Source organism: Camelus ferus, chromosome 29, assembly GCF_009834535.1.
Source record: "Camelus ferus isolate YT-003-E chromosome 29, BCGSAC_Cfer_1.0, whole genome shotgun sequence".
Taxonomy (NCBI): Eukaryota; Metazoa; Chordata; class Mammalia; order Artiodactyla; family Camelidae; genus Camelus; species Camelus ferus.
In genome coordinates, this window is record NC_045724.1 from 3,719,323 (window position 1) to 3,734,808 (window position 15,486).

Here is a 15,486-nt window from a genome sequence, read left to right on the forward strand (position 1 = left end):
CGCCTGGGGATACTACGTGATTCTCACAGACACGTTTGGGTACCAATGACCTCCTACATGTGATTCCCACCACTCATCTTCCAAATTTCCTACCAGCCCCCAAGATTCAGCTCAAGCAAACATGGTGTTCCAACCATGACACTGTAAATTTCTATATTAGTACCCATCTTTACAATTCCAGCCCCTCGCCCATTGCTCAGCCCCTGCTATACACTCAAAGAAGTGTGCTAAATGAAGATTTACAATTAATAGAACATTAAACCTGTAGAATTGGTTAGAGTGGTTAGGTTAAAAAAAATGTACCTATAGAGCACAGAACTGAAACTTTAAATTAAAATGTTATAAAGGAAACCCCGTGCAAGTAGGGCGCTAAACCACCCACACCCTCTCCCGCCTTTGCCCTGGTAATTCTGATCTCCAAGTCCACGTTCACCTCACCAGTGGGATTTCACATCCACGCTCACAATAAAAGCTCAGTACAAAAATGTCTAATATAAAAGTAAAGGACAAATGTTACATAAAATGTTCATTTCATTTATTAAACACTCAAACGTCCAAAAGTGTATAAACAAAGTATGTAAACAAAAGCTTATTAAACTTGGACACGCTGTCCCTAACTAAATATTCAAAGTAACTCAGAGTCATATGCTAATCCCCAAATCATATCTCAGTTGGACTCTAAAAGTCTGGGGGAAAAGACAGGCTGCTTAGAACACAGCACAAACTTTCCCAACAGAAATGTTATCACTGCTGGTGAGATACCGAGACCAAACCACAAAAACCTACCAGACCCATGAGAGCTGAAACACTCGCACTGTCCAGAGAAACTTAACTGTTTCAGAGCTTCCACAGATATGTATTTGTATGCATATGAAAAAAAAAAAAAAAAAAACAAACTTCCAAAATCAATTGCTGAGAAGAAGTACCAAAAGCACTCTGCATGGTGCCTGGCACACGGTAAAGAGTGACAGCTTTTTTTCCCCCTAGTCTCCCTGACTGCAAATTTTTGTGTTCCTCAAAATAGCTTTACTTTTCTCACTGCATTCTACACTCTAAGTTCCAGCGTGGAGGACAAATCCTGGCTACTGGCCTTGGATCCACCATGTCTCTCTCAAAGCCTGGCACACAGGAGTGTTTAACATTAATTAGACGATGATATTTGGATACTGTCAACGTTTTGAATCTTAAAAACAACTAAGTAAACACAGGCTTAAAACCAGAGTCTTACTTAGTTTCTAGGTGCTCTTTTAAATGAACTACTGTACTTTTCAAATAGATCTTTTTTTACTTTAAAATTACATCAAAATGAAAAGAAAAAAGTGTGAAAATTCATGTAGAAAATACCTCTCCAAGAGTTACCAGCTTAGAAAACACTGCTCTGGACAACAGTCTCATTAAGCGGCTGAATGCGCCAGGGCATCTAAACTGCCCTGGGCCTTGGCAACCTTATTAAGAAATGGGGGAGCGGGGGGTAGAGCTCAGTGGTAGAGCATGTGCTTAGCATGCACAAGGTCCTGGGTTCAAACCCCAGTACCTCCATTAATAATTTTTTTAAGTAAGTAAATAAATACCTAATTAACTACCTCCCCAATTTTTTTTTTAAAAAAATGGAGGACAGAACATATTAAGATTGTCTAGCTTAGAACCACTTGACTGTAACCACTGCACATTCATGAAAACATGAAAGCAGCAACCATCCAGGATCTTTGCACCAGCCTAACCTGCAGCTGTCTTCATTTCTGTACCATTATTTTCTTTCCTCCAATAGACTGTTTTTTAACAAAGTTGCAACCCTAGTGTACAAATCACTTTATTTTCCACTCCCTACCCACCCCCCCATTTATAGTAAGAACTGCGGGTTACAAATCTGAGCCCTTGGCCAACATCAGAGAACAATTTAATTTATGCTTGTAGTTGTGAAAACAACTTTGGCAACAATTTTCTGGAAGGCCACAAGATGGTGATGTTGCACTATAAAATGCACCTTTAAAAAAGAATCAAATACTCGATACCAACCTTCCGAAAAATGAAAATAATAGTTTTCCTCCACTGCATGTAAGGGATACCAAAAATGTTTGCACTCTGTTTACTAGAAAACATTAATGAGGAAGAAAATATCTTCATCAAATCCAGCAGCAACTATTGTAGTTTTTAAGCTAGACAGTTATGGTCCTTAAAAATAAACTAAAAACCCAGGCCTCTGGCACTATTACTGTGTCCTTGATCACAGTCATCTCTCCTTCCCTCCTTGCTCCATCCCCTTCAAAAAAAAAGAAACACGTTTTTACTTTCATAATTACTCTTAATTTAGGTACATAATTTCTATTTCTCTGTTTTAAAAGAATTGATACTAAAAGTTATGTCCATCAAACAAAGGCAAACTACACCAAAATGAAATGAAATTGTTTCTTTTAATTTGCTATAATTTCTCAGTTTCTTATAATACTATTATGTTGACAATGGCAAATTACCAAAACTTTTCAAACAGAAAATGTTTCCATTTGGTAATTTTTCCCATGCCTTAGTATCAGTAGAACAGGTTTCCCATTCCTGTGCTGCCTAATGTCAATTAAGGAAAAAAAAATTCAAATAACAGCATCTTAAAACCTGGGTTCCAAACTTATAGAATCAACTTAAGTTACACTCCTCAGGCAGAAGAACGAGATGGCCGAGCATAGCTATCTGGGACCTGTGGCACTTATGAGGTTGTGTAAGTGACACAGAAACATGGCCAATCTTAAACCCGGAACCTGCATCCAATCTCAGATGCCCAAAACAGTTAAGAATCACAGTGAACATGAGGCTCCTATTATTGTCAGTCATGCCACAAAAAGAACTCTCTCTAATGTTATCAATTACCCTTCAAAGTCATTATTATTCCTACTAACAGGTGAGGAAAATGAAGTTTCAGGAATTGAAGTCAATTGCCCAGGGACACAGAACTAGTGAAAATCAGGATTGTGAACCCAGATCTCATAGGTTCAAAGTCAATGCTCTTTTCACTACATTTGTGCTACAGAAACATGCTGTAAAATAAGAAATGCTGAGCTAACCCCAAGCCTTAAAACAAGAAGTCTGCTCTATCAGCCTGCCGCTCCTTTTCTCTTATGTATTCATTTTTATTAAAGTATAGTCAGTTTACAATGGTGTGTACATTCTCTTATTTTATCACTTGAGCAAGTTCGTAGTTGGGTGGTTTTCTGGGGCTTTTAAGCGACTCATTAAAAATGCTTTTCCTGAGGGTTGAGAAAGAACAAGTAATCTAAAACAGAGAATGCGCAAAAGCACATAAGTCCATTAACAGTGAAAGTGGTAAGCTGCTGGGACTGAGTTTAATAAATCATTTCCATGTATTCTGGGAAAAACATCCAGGCAACTTAACATTCTTACTTTGCAAAGATCAAATTTCATGTAATTATATCATGTAACATCTCATATTTCAAAATCCCACAAACATTTCCATATAAATAATCTGTCATTTGTTTCAACATGGGGTATTTTAACAATATAATACCAGACATTTTTTTCCTTCTAACACCCAAATTTTCAAGGTTTGGTACCCTTCAAATACACAGTACTTACTACACCTCATGAAGCAGCAGAAAGCAGAGTCATCAAAGCTCAAGAGCTGAGGCCGAGGCTGACAGGTGATTAACAGACTCATTCAGGGACACAAAGCTTCTTAGTGTCACAGGCCAAAGCCAGGCCTGCTGACAGGGCCAGTACTCCCCTGCACTGCGCTGGTCACTAGGACATCGTGACCCAGACTTATGTTCCCCCCAAAACATGTCCTGATTGTTTGTTTCTAAATACATTAAGGATTCTAATCTGACAGCACCAAGCAGCATGGAGATGCGCTAACTCCAATTCCAGGGCCGATTCCTAGCGTGAGAAGAGCATGCTGGGCCATGTAAGAGAACCCCTTTCAGACTCACACGGACCCAGGCCCAAACTTCAGGTCTACTACTTGGGCACACTGGGCCCCTCCGAGTCTCGTTTTCTTATCTGTAAACTGAAGACACAAAGGCGGTTTTGTGAAGGGGAAAAGAAGTGTTAGCAGTAACTCTAAGAGCCCAGAATTGGCTTTAGACTGGAACACAGAAGATGATGGCCAACCACTGATCATCCCCTAACCCTCCCCCATCACCCCGCCCCCAGTCACACTCGCTGCCACTCTGAGGCACAGAAAGTCCGTCATCGCCACACCACGCTTCCACAGTGATAACAGGGCAGGAGGCTAGGAGAGGTACCTTCCTCACATGGCCGCGCTGCGAAACCACACAAAGCCAGCTCCCCCACATCAGCAGTTAAGGCTCAGATGGAAATGACATTTAAACACTTGAGAGGAACATCGTACTGCCAAAATCTCTGTTGTAAATACAAGTAACAAGATATTTTAAAGCTACTCAAGTAACAGAACACGATTATTAATTGACTACTCACAAATATTGTTCCTAAGAATTTTAAAGCAGGCTGGTAAAAGTATGAACTTCCGGCTACCCCCATTCTTGGAGGAAAATACCAGAAGCCAAAACAGAGGAACTTTCCAAAATGGGATAATCAATTAGACAGTTAAAACTCTACTCCTGAATAACGTGATTCTTCTCATGTTTAAAATACAGGCACACAATCCACAAATCCAAAACCCTGAAAGCTATAAAGACTGAAACGCTCCTTCCCAGCAACACTGAACGGACCTAAACTCGCTGGGCAGCAGACTCTACCAGATACGTGGCGATTCATTGTCCTTATTTATCCATAATTAAACATTTGCCAAGGAGAGCGCAGGGTGCTGCCCCAAGACGTCACGGGGGTTTAATGCAACGTGGAATATATGGTGCGTTACCTTTCTAAAATTGAAAAATTAATTCTGAAACACATCTGATGCCAAAAACAAGGTATTGTAAACCCACCCTAGTGAACATTCACTGACCTCAGTGTCAGGTTTAAGCCACACAATCCACCTGTGAATAGGTACTCTTATCACCACTTTACATATGAATATCCAGTTTACACACGATAAAGCCAGGGCTTACCCTAAGGTTACCTTGACCAAGATCACTTAGCCGGGAAATAAGAGCCAGAACTCAAATCTAGGTTTGTGTCTCTTGAAGGCCTAATCTCTTAAACAGCCAGCAGTTAAAAGGAAATTTAAATCACAAAGAAAATTTTAAAACAAGTGATGGTTACCAAGACTTCTAATCACAGAACAATGAAATTCCGGAGTACGAGGTATGTTTTCTACTCTGGGTGTTCGCACCTAAACACCACATTTCACAGCTCGCAGGACAAAAAGAGATGAGTTCATTGTTGCTTTGCTCCCCCCAAAGAACTGGCCACAGTCAGTAAAAACAAACAAGAACAACGGGCTTCTCAAACACATGCCAACTAATCCTTTCCACTCAAATTTAAAAAGAACCATGGGTTTGGCCTTTTTTTTTTTTAACCACAAAATGTACTAACAAGATAAAAATAAGGTTGATACAAACATAGGTTAAGTTTTTCCAGGAACAGCCCCAATTTGAAGATCTGCTATTCCAATGACAGATGCAGTCACAGGACTGAGGAGGGTTCAAGTGACAAAGACACAGGCCTTCACAGCAAAATTTGGAGAAAATAAGCTTCAAGTTTTTGACTGACTGATCAGTTTAAAATTTAAACCTTCTCTCGTGACTTTCTACCCAAGACAATGTCCTTAACGCTAAGCGATGGCTCTTCCCCACAGAGGCAGATCGTGGGCCCCATCCAAACTACTTTCTCCCCAGAAGACCAAATTCCAAATTAGACACACTTCAATCAAAATCTCAATTTCTGAGTAACTTAAGTGGAAAGCAGTAAGATTATCGGATAAATAAAAACATTATCCAACCTGTTTTAGTAGGCATTTTTAAAAAAGAAATACCTTCGTTCAAAAAAATGTCTTTTGCAGAAGTACGGGGAAATTTTTTGAACAAGGAGTCATGACATCTGCCTCCTGCAGCGTTACTTCTCTCGCCTACATCTTACTGAAATCACCAGGGATCACGTTTCTATAGCTTGTCTGGATCCAGTCCTTGGCAATTATCTTAAGCCTCTTTAAACATCTGATAGGTTCAGATGTTAAGCTCTCTCTGTGTTTACATCATACATGTGTATTTACTGAACACTGTAGCTTAAGAAATGGTCTCAGAGAATACTAGAGCCCCAAGTTACCGATGCAGTTTACACCAGCAGTTCTCAAACCAATGTGTACAAAATCATCTAAGGTACTTATTGAAAATGAAGATTCCTGAACTCCACGGCCAAGGACCGCACTCAAGAATCTACACGTTCAACCAAGATCCCAGATGACTGGGGCAGTGACGGCACCTCAACAAATACTGATGTGCATGGCACTTCATCCAGGGACGGTGTTAACAACTGCTTGTTTCCAGACTGTACAGCCAAACCATCACCAGCTGATACACTGCCAGTCATGCTGAGTCAGTATCTTCCTCAGATTCATTCTTAACCTTTTAGCAACTTATTTTTTAAGTTAAGAGGTGAGATCTGATATGCAGCTCTGCACATGCCAAACTAAAATACACTGCCCTTGAGAAACGAGAGGCTCACAGAAACGTGGACTACCTGTTGGAATTTTCGTCTTGTTAATAACAACGCGTCAGGAGCAATGAAACTGACTGAAGGGCTGCTAACGTCTCAGGGGTCACACTTTCTGCTTTGCAAACGTTATTTCAATAAATCCTTTCAAAAATCCAGTAAGGAAGATATTCTTTACCTTTTACAGAAGAAGAAACTGAGGCAACATTGCAATTAAGCAGCTCTGCCAGACTTTAAAGCTACGACTCTTAACCCACATGCCAGAATGCCTTTAATTTTTAAAACTTAAGAGCAAAGCGATCTAGTTTATTTACTCCTAAGGTAGAGCAGGCCCTAATTTACACGGAGCAAGTTCATTTAACTAATTCTCCTCCCCATACTAACTAAACACAAAGGGTAACACATGTTGGCAAGGTGGGGCTCTCTACGTGTCTACTTCAAGTCAGGACGCAAGTCAGGTTGCTTCTGCCATCCCACTGCATCATAATTATGGGTATCCTAAACAGCTATCAAACAAACTTGCTTTCCTCAGTTAAACAAAAAGTTATCACGCCTACAATTCTGTTAATGCTAGTACATTTTTAAACTACCCGTGTAATTTAGGGCAGGGAGGGGAGCCATAAAGGAACACTTGAAGGTAATCCTATCTACACCTTCCACTTGCCCTGGCATTTCCTATTTATATAAGCCATATTTCCCAGCACACTCGCTCACCAAGTCCTCCTGCAACAGCCAACGTGCTACCACGTTCAGAAATTCGCAAAGACATATTTGCACTAGGAGGGAGGGGCCCATTTTTGAGTCTGTTCAAAATTCAAAAGTGTTCCAAATCCATACCTAAATTCTTTAAACAAAATACTGATTCTTGTTCCACTTAGAAGCTATCATGTGATAACAGGGAAACACACACTTTCTTCATTCCAGTTAGCCATAACATTACTTAGCGTGTAACCTGAACTGAAAAAAAAAAAAGGATACTACTGAGACTGAGATAAAGTGATAAAGTGATAAAGTGATGAGAGATAAAGTTAAGTGATGAAGTGAGAAAACCCCAGCGTGTGGATCAATGAATCTACCTGTTCCTGCAAAGGATGACATTACCTTATTCCTTACATCTCTCTAAGGAGAGGAGACGTCCACAAGAAAAGAATATTCTCTCTGCTATAATGACTCCTCCTCAAGGAAGGCTGGCTTATCTCCAACTTTTTCCAGACACTGCAAACAGAAATACTGTGTGAGGCACAAGGCTGCTCAAGGCCGAGGAGCTCCGCTATCCCAGGTCTCACATCTGATCACATCTAATCACGAGGGTCTACTCTTTGCTGAGGGTGCTGACCAGGACGTCTGTCTGACCCAGTCGGGAGACTGGGTAAATCACCAGCTCAGAGCAGCCTGAGCTCTGCGTCCTGCACTTTCTTGCCCTCAAGCAGAGCGGGTCAATCCTGCCCCACTCCAGTGCCACGCCGGGGTGAAGCCCAGAGGACCAACACTTGCTCTTTTTTTCTACCCAGGGAGTGCCAGCCATTCCCACCTGTGTAATAAGCCAAACATGCTATCATCTGCACTCCAGACTCAGCTTTTCCTCCGACAGGCCCAGATTCAAAGCACTCAAAGTACCAGGCAGCTTAAGTCTCAGCGTTCAGTTTTCCAGAAGCCCTCTGTGGTATAATTCAGCTGTCTGCTCTGGTCCCTTTCCCCTGACTCGGGACTGGCTGGACCTGTGAGTGGTTCTAACCAGCAGAATGTGGCAGAAATGAGGCTAGGCTGGTTCCAAGTCAAGGCCTTAAGAAGGCCTGGTTGCTTCCGCTTTTGCACTCTTGTGAGCCAGAAGCCACCACGTAAGGCCACCAGTCCCCCTGGAAAGGCCATATGGAAAGAAGTGACCCTGAGACAAGACTGGTGCCGAAATGAACTGCAGGCTGGATGACAGCGGTCAGAGTGACCACCAGCAGAACCAGCAGAACTGCTCAAGTGAGCCCAGCCCAGCCCAGCAAAACTGTGAGCAGAAAAAAAATAAACTGGTTGCTTTAAGTCACTTAGTTCCAGGTTTGTTTGTTACACAATAATAAATAACCAAAACAGTGCTCACCTGGTTCCTTGTCTTTTTGCCTAATTTATTCAAAATCAGAAAAAAGGAGGGGTGTAATTAATTATAAACCCAAATAGTCACAAAATTCCAGAACATAAAGTGTATATTCTTCTCAACATGAGTGACTCTACTGCTGTGTGCTCTCCATGCACCCAATTCATCCTTCAGCTGCACCAGCTCTCCTGCAGGTGGAAAACCAGAAGAGTACAGACAGCCCAAGGAAAATCTACAACCCAAGAATCACAAAATGTTAAGAACTGGAAAGATCCTCCCAGGATCATCTGGTCCTTACTGACGAGGTGACTTCAAGGCAGTGACTACAGCCCACTGACAGTCAATTGGCTACACACATCGTCAGATAAGAACGAAAACCATCACTGTCCTTCATCTCTGGATTCCACTTCACCCGCTTGCTAACTGAAATACTGGGGACATATCTGCTCTATAATATAATAGCAAATAAAATAAGTCTGTCAAAATTCTCTGTAAACTATAAACCACAACACAAGTCTGAGCAGAAAATGTCTCCAGGTATATACACCATCTGTCTCTACAGAAGAGGTTCTTACTGGTGAGAGGAAGACTCTGAAGGTTCTGTTGTTTTAAAAGGCCCCCAGTAATTATGGGTGCTGCTCCCAACCCACTGGCCCATGGGCTTCATGGATGAGCCTTAGGTGGTCCACAGACTCCCCTAAAATTATATCCACAAAGCACAGGTGCATATGGAAATTTTCCAGGCCAGCAGACTTCTTTCGTTTCCCCAAGGATTACTAATCCCCCCAAGAGGAAGAACATCTGCTGTAAAGTAACACACATCTGCTGAAGGTTCCATGGATGCTGCTCAAAATGGTACCGCTTTTCTCCCAACCAAACTGGATCGGAATCTTAGTTAATCTTCACCGTCTTCATTTTCTCTCTCAACAACAAATTCCACACTACTTCCTTCTCCTTTCCATTCCTATCATTACCGCCACAGTTCGGACCCTCACACCTATGACCATGGCCCTCAAGAAGTCTTTCTATCTCCGGGTCCTACTTCAATTCACACTACACACTGCTGCCAGATTAATCCTCTGAAAACAAAGCTTCAATTGTTTCATTCCCAGCTCAAAAGTTTTATTTCCAACTCAAAAATCATCTGCAAAATCCCCATCACCTACTGAATCCAAGGTCACTAGCCTGGCACTAAAAGCAATCCATCAACTGGTCCGAATTTTCACCTCAAGGTCTACGACCCTTTATACTGGTCCAAATACTTTATATTCCATCCAAACATAACTACTTGCTTCTCCCCACATGTATGAACTCTGTGCGCTCTTTGTCCCTTCTCTATGCCCGGATTACCTTTCCAGCCTATCAAAAGATAGTTCAATAATCATCTTCTAAAACAAAGATTTCAGAAACCAGAAACTCTATAACCCCCAACCCCACGTTGGCAAATGAGATGTGAGCTCTAACCTCTCTGAATCTGAATTCCGTATGAATCGTGACTATGTACTAAAAGACAAACCAGACATCTGTGTACAGCCCTACCTGCTTAGTCTGGGAAGGCAGAAATTGTTATCATCCTCATCTTTATATTCCCCCAAACACATCGCAGAGTCATGCAGTAGATGCTTACTAGTTGTGTACGGGAGTAAAAGAAATTTCAGCCTTCATAGGGTGAGCAGATTACTATCTCTTGAAGGCATTGATTTTACATGCAACATCCTCTATCGAGCCAGGCTTCCAAAAAACATAACCCTTGCTTACAGCTTTTCAAAGCCCTTACGTTGTAGGTCATTTAAACAATTTTGTATTTTAAGGGGAGAAAGATTTGAAGACGTCAATAAGCTGCTTCAGAAAGAACTGTTTCCCCACACACATTACACTTCTCAATTTGAAGCGCTCCTCAAACTTGGCCAGTAAATTTTCAACTTAAAAAATACTATTTACGAAGGTGGTAATTCCCAGTCACAGCTAATTATCTACTTTATTGGCCAAAAACAAGTCACATAAATAAAAGAATGCCTTTCTTTTTTAAAAGGTCCATTTTGCTTGTATAATACATAGAGACTTAGTGAGACAAGTAAAGTGCGTTCATATATACGCATGAACTCTTGCAGAAGCATGCATACAACTGAACACTAGGTAGCTCATGTAAAAACGCCACAGACAGGAAAGGTAACTTGGGGCGTTCTTCTTTTGCTATTACTATCAGCGTTTTAAAGCAGAAACTCACATCCTCTTGCGCAGTAGCTACACAAAAAGACAAAAATCTATCAAACAGAAAAGAAAGCCACATCAAGCCCCTGGGAGATATTTTATCCCGGAAGAGTAAAAATGTCAAAACAACAGATACTCTTATGGTAATGAAGGTTTCACATAATCACGGGAGCAAAGGAAGCTCAACTCCAGATCGATGGAGTAAAGAAGACAGATAACAAAACTGATCGTTTAATTGTAAAAGCAATGGGCAGATTCAGAATTAAAACAACAACAACAACAAAACGTTTAAGGGATGAAAGGAGAGGGTCCAAGTCACAGATGAGATAAGGGCTAGTAAAAACTGCAAGGTCACTGGGACCTATCGGGTCGCGGAGGTGGAGGTGGGGGTTGTGTTGGGGGGAGCGGCAGAGTCGGCGAAGCACCGAGAGTGAGAAAACGACGTTCCACGCCCGGGAGTCCTTGGTTTGGGACAGCGGAGCTGCCGTGAAAGTCAGGACGCCGGCGGTAAGTCCAAATATTGAGGGGTTTGGGGAGAGGTGTTAGGGAAACAGGAGAAGGCAGGCGGGAGCCTGAGCACCGCGGCTGCCGAGTCACGGAAACACTTCTCCCCGCTCCAGGATGGGCGGCTCAGGCCTGTGCCGGGGCCACCTTGGGGCAGGACCCGTGACCCCACCCCGGGAAAACTCCCGGGCCCCGGGCCGGAGCCGGCGGCCAGGGCGGCGCGGACCGGCCCCGACGGCCCTCGGAGGGTCCCGCCCCGGGGCGGACCGCGCTGGGGCTCCGGGCGCCGCCGCCGCCGCCGCCCCCGCCGCCCCCGGCCCGCGCACCCCCGGCCCGCGCCCCGCGCCCCCCGCCCCGCGCCGCGGCGTCCTCACCCGGCGCGAAGCCGTCGGCTCCCGGCGGCCACGGCCGCGGCGCCTCCTCCAGCGGCCGGCGCCCTCAGCCCTCCGCGCCCAAGATCGCCATCTCGCAGCGGGAGCGGTGGCGGCGGCGGCGGCAGCCACCCAGGCGTCAGCCCCGGCAGCCCAGGCCGCCTGCTGCGACTCGGAACCCGCACGCCGCGCTCGCCGACACCCGACCCTCCCCCCACCCCCACCCCGGCCACGCGCCACCCCCGGCCGACCCCACGCCTCCCTCCTCGGGAGCGCGCCGCGTGCTCGCGCCGCCGGCGCCGCGCCCCGAGCGCACGCCTTCCCGCCGGCCCGGCCACGCGCGCAGCGCCGCGGCGGCCCAGAGCCTCCAACTCCGGACCCGGAATCCGGCTTCCCGCGAGCATGCGCAGCCAGGGCGCCCCACGACGCCTTTGGAAAACTCCGCTCCTCCGGGTCTTCCGAGCGGTCGAGGGGAGGGCGGGGCTAGCCAATGGGAGAGAGGGGCGGGGCCTGAACCTGTGGAGGGGAGGGGCCACCGCCGGGATGTGGGGAGAAGCTTCTCTAAGCCGAGGTGGGTGCTGCAGACTTGACTTTCCGGTTCGCTGCCGAACCCTTGCCTGACTTCAGGTAAGGTGCTCGGGGCACTGAGGTTCTTGAGCGCTTACAGCAAAAGGAGACTATTAATAAATACTCCTTGACCTGGCTGAGTGTTTGACTTAGAACCCATTGCAAGAGTAAATAATTGTATTTAAGCAGATGGTCATACCAGAACACTTCCAGTCCCCTTTTACTAGTAATCAAACCATTCACTACCCCCGTCCCCGCAAGAGTACACTGATAAAGTACTGAGCAAGTACATGTGTCAGTGCAATGAATCCAGACAGCAGTCCCTTAAAGAAGGGTCTTTACCCCCCCTTTATACGAGTCAGCCAGTCTAGAGAAGTGCTCTTGGTTCTGTGCGTTGCTTTTAGAACAAAGACCAGCCTGCAGATAGAAATCAGTGATGACCACATTACTCATCAGATGACCTGGTCTTCTACTTCAGAGAGATAATAAAGGTCACCCAGTATGGATTTCTACAATTTTTGCCCAACCGGCCCACCCAAACCCCAAAAATTTCCTCTGTCCACACCCAGGCTTACTGGTTTTCCTCCATTTCAGAGACTGGGTGTCCCTGCTCCCCTCCGAGAGAAACTCTCCACTGTCTCCTCCCTCGCGTGAGATCCTCCTTGTCATATCTTTAACCTCATCCTTTCTTTTGGGTACAACTCTTCAACATAACCATGTTTTAAGACTTTTCTGTCTTAAATTTTTCCTCGACTTTAGACCTCTTTCTAGTCCTTTCTTCCATCTTAACAAAGCTTTTGAAAGACTTGTGTAGCGAGAACATCGGCACTCCATCAATATTTGTAGGTTTCAATAAATATCTCTTGACTGAATAAAAGCACATTTTCTTCCTCTCCATCACATTGGTTCCTACCCTCTGACTTCATACCTGGGTTTGATGCATTTTGTATCCAAAATGATTATTCCAAAACATACATCTGAGCGTACTACTCCACTGCTTACAATCTTTCTTTGGCTCATCAGAGCATTCAAGACAAGATCAGCATGATCATCAAGGCGTCTTTCATGCTCCCATGCTGTCTCTCCTGTTACGACAAAATCTTCCGAGTTCCCTGATTGTCCTCGCTCATCTTTACTTCAAAGTGTATGGTTTCCTCTAATCTTTCCCTTTTTGCATGTCCAGCTCCTTTAAAAATAAATTCAAGAATATTTGTAAGCACACTCGACTGTCCTTTATGATTGGATTACCGCATTCTGTTGATTCTTATTTTGTAGTTGGCTTTATTCCTTTGATAACTATGTAAGTTTAAAAAGCTAAAGCTCTAATCTGTTCTTAGAAACAATGATCAGTACATATAAGTCAACTACAAAAAATGTACAGTATACTGTATATATGTATTTATGTGCAACATATTGTGTATGTGCAGTTGAACTATAATAATTCTACCTAGTAAAACTGAAGAAGGAAAAAAGTAAAAAATAAAAAATTCAAGAACATGTTCATGACTACACTCTCAGGCATAACCTACACATACCCCAGAGGGGTCTGCACCGCACCTGTGGGATGCATATAGGCCCCCTTCCACTTCTTGTGCTGCCTTCAGCTCTCCCCAGTCTTCAGTCCCCACCCCCCCCCCATTAACTTCCATCCAGAAGGACTTACTCCTCCCCGAGGCCTGTAAGTTGACAGCCAACCTTGGACCCACCTTTCATTAGTAAATATTTCTTTGGTTTCAAATGAACACTACTATAAATGTCTTTTCATAAATGATTGCCCATAATTATTGCTTACTTACTGCCTTAATTTATATCCTTAAAAGTAATCAAAGGTGTGAACAATTTTAGCTCTTTTGAAACATATTGGTAAGTTACCTTCCAGGAAGAACATGGGCTTAGGTGTCACATCGCCTGAAATCAAAACGCAGCTCAGCAACCCAGGGCCACATTCTGATTTTCATGGACCCTTTTACCTTTGTGGGCCTCTTCCTCCATAAAATAATATTTAGAATTATACTTATAACTTCTTGGATAGAAAGACAACGTACTGATATTATACATGAAAACATTTTCTTTGACCATTTTTTTTTTCCTTCTTGATTTTAAAAGACATTTAGACATTTTATGGGCCTCTAAAAGTATGGTGAGCCTGAGGCACTGTGCCTGTCATGACAATTGGGTAAGTCAACCCTGCTGCCATCTACGAGCTATGAGGTTTGACCAAAATCCTTATTTGGACTGTGCCTCAACCAGAAAATTGGTATAAATGCTACCATATGATGCTGTAAAAAGAAAATAAGTTGTTACAAATAAAATACCTGGAACTATGTGGCACATATTCAATAAATTACTGACATTATAATTGTTACTTTCAACTTTCCCACAGCACTGTATGAGTATGATTGTCCTCATGGAGCCAAAGTTATCATGGTATGTTCTCTCTCATCACAGGGCAAATATGGTATCTTATTGTTGGTCCATTGTCCATTTTCTTGCTAGGGTATTCACAGAAAGTCACTGTATATAACAGAGATATCCATCCTAGATGTAACTATCCATTTTTTTCCATTTTTGTTTTCATTTATTATTTTTTGCTTTTCAAGTCCTTTCTGTTCCTGAGATCATATGATTTATCTGCCTTTACTTCTTTCTACATGTTTGATCATTTCACTTCAGCCATTATATAATTTGATCCTTTCAGATTTATTTTGGTGTGATGATTCACCTTTTGTTTCTCTAAATAGCTCACAGTCTCCCTCAACTCATTTGTTAAAGAATCTTTCTCCAACTAGGGTGTTTTAAAAATATGCCCACAAATTCGTCAGTACTCCTCCCTTCAAAAAGTGGAGTGTAATCCCCTTTCAAGTGAATGTGGGTTGTACTTAGTGACTTATTTCTAATGGATACAATGTAGCATAAGTGACAGGGTGTGCCTTCTAAGAGTAAGTCTTAAAAGGTGTTGTGGCTTGTCCCTACTCTCTCTCAGATCACTTGCTCTGGGCAAGGCAAATACTATGTCCTGAAGGCATATCAGGGAGCCCTATTAGATGCCCACATGGCAAAGAACCGAATATCCTGCCAACAACCAGCAAGGATATGAGGCTTTCTGCCAATCCCCATGAATGTGGAGCCATCTTGGAAGTGGATCCGCCAGCCCCTGTTAGGCATTAGGTG

At 43.4% G+C, this 15,486-nt stretch overlaps 1 protein-coding gene across 7 annotated transcripts in view; it reads right to left on the bottom strand.

Annotated features, from left to right (window-relative positions):
* Nucleotides 1–11,887, bottom strand: part of WWP1 (WW domain containing E3 ubiquitin protein ligase 1) — an 85,973-nt gene extending 74,086 nt beyond the window's left edge. For 4 of the 7 annotated variants that reach the window (XR_004315961.1, XM_032469920.1, XM_032469927.1 and 1 more), the window contains exon 1: nt 11,752–11,885. The gene's annotated coding sequence lies outside the window, so the exon portion shown is untranslated. Of the gene's footprint in view, nt 1–7,680; nt 7,766–11,751 lie in introns of those variants that run through there. The other 3 variants (XM_032469921.1, XM_032469922.1, XM_032469924.1) reach the window with 3 other exon arrangements.
* Nucleotides 11,888–15,486: the final 3,599 nt, after the last annotated feature.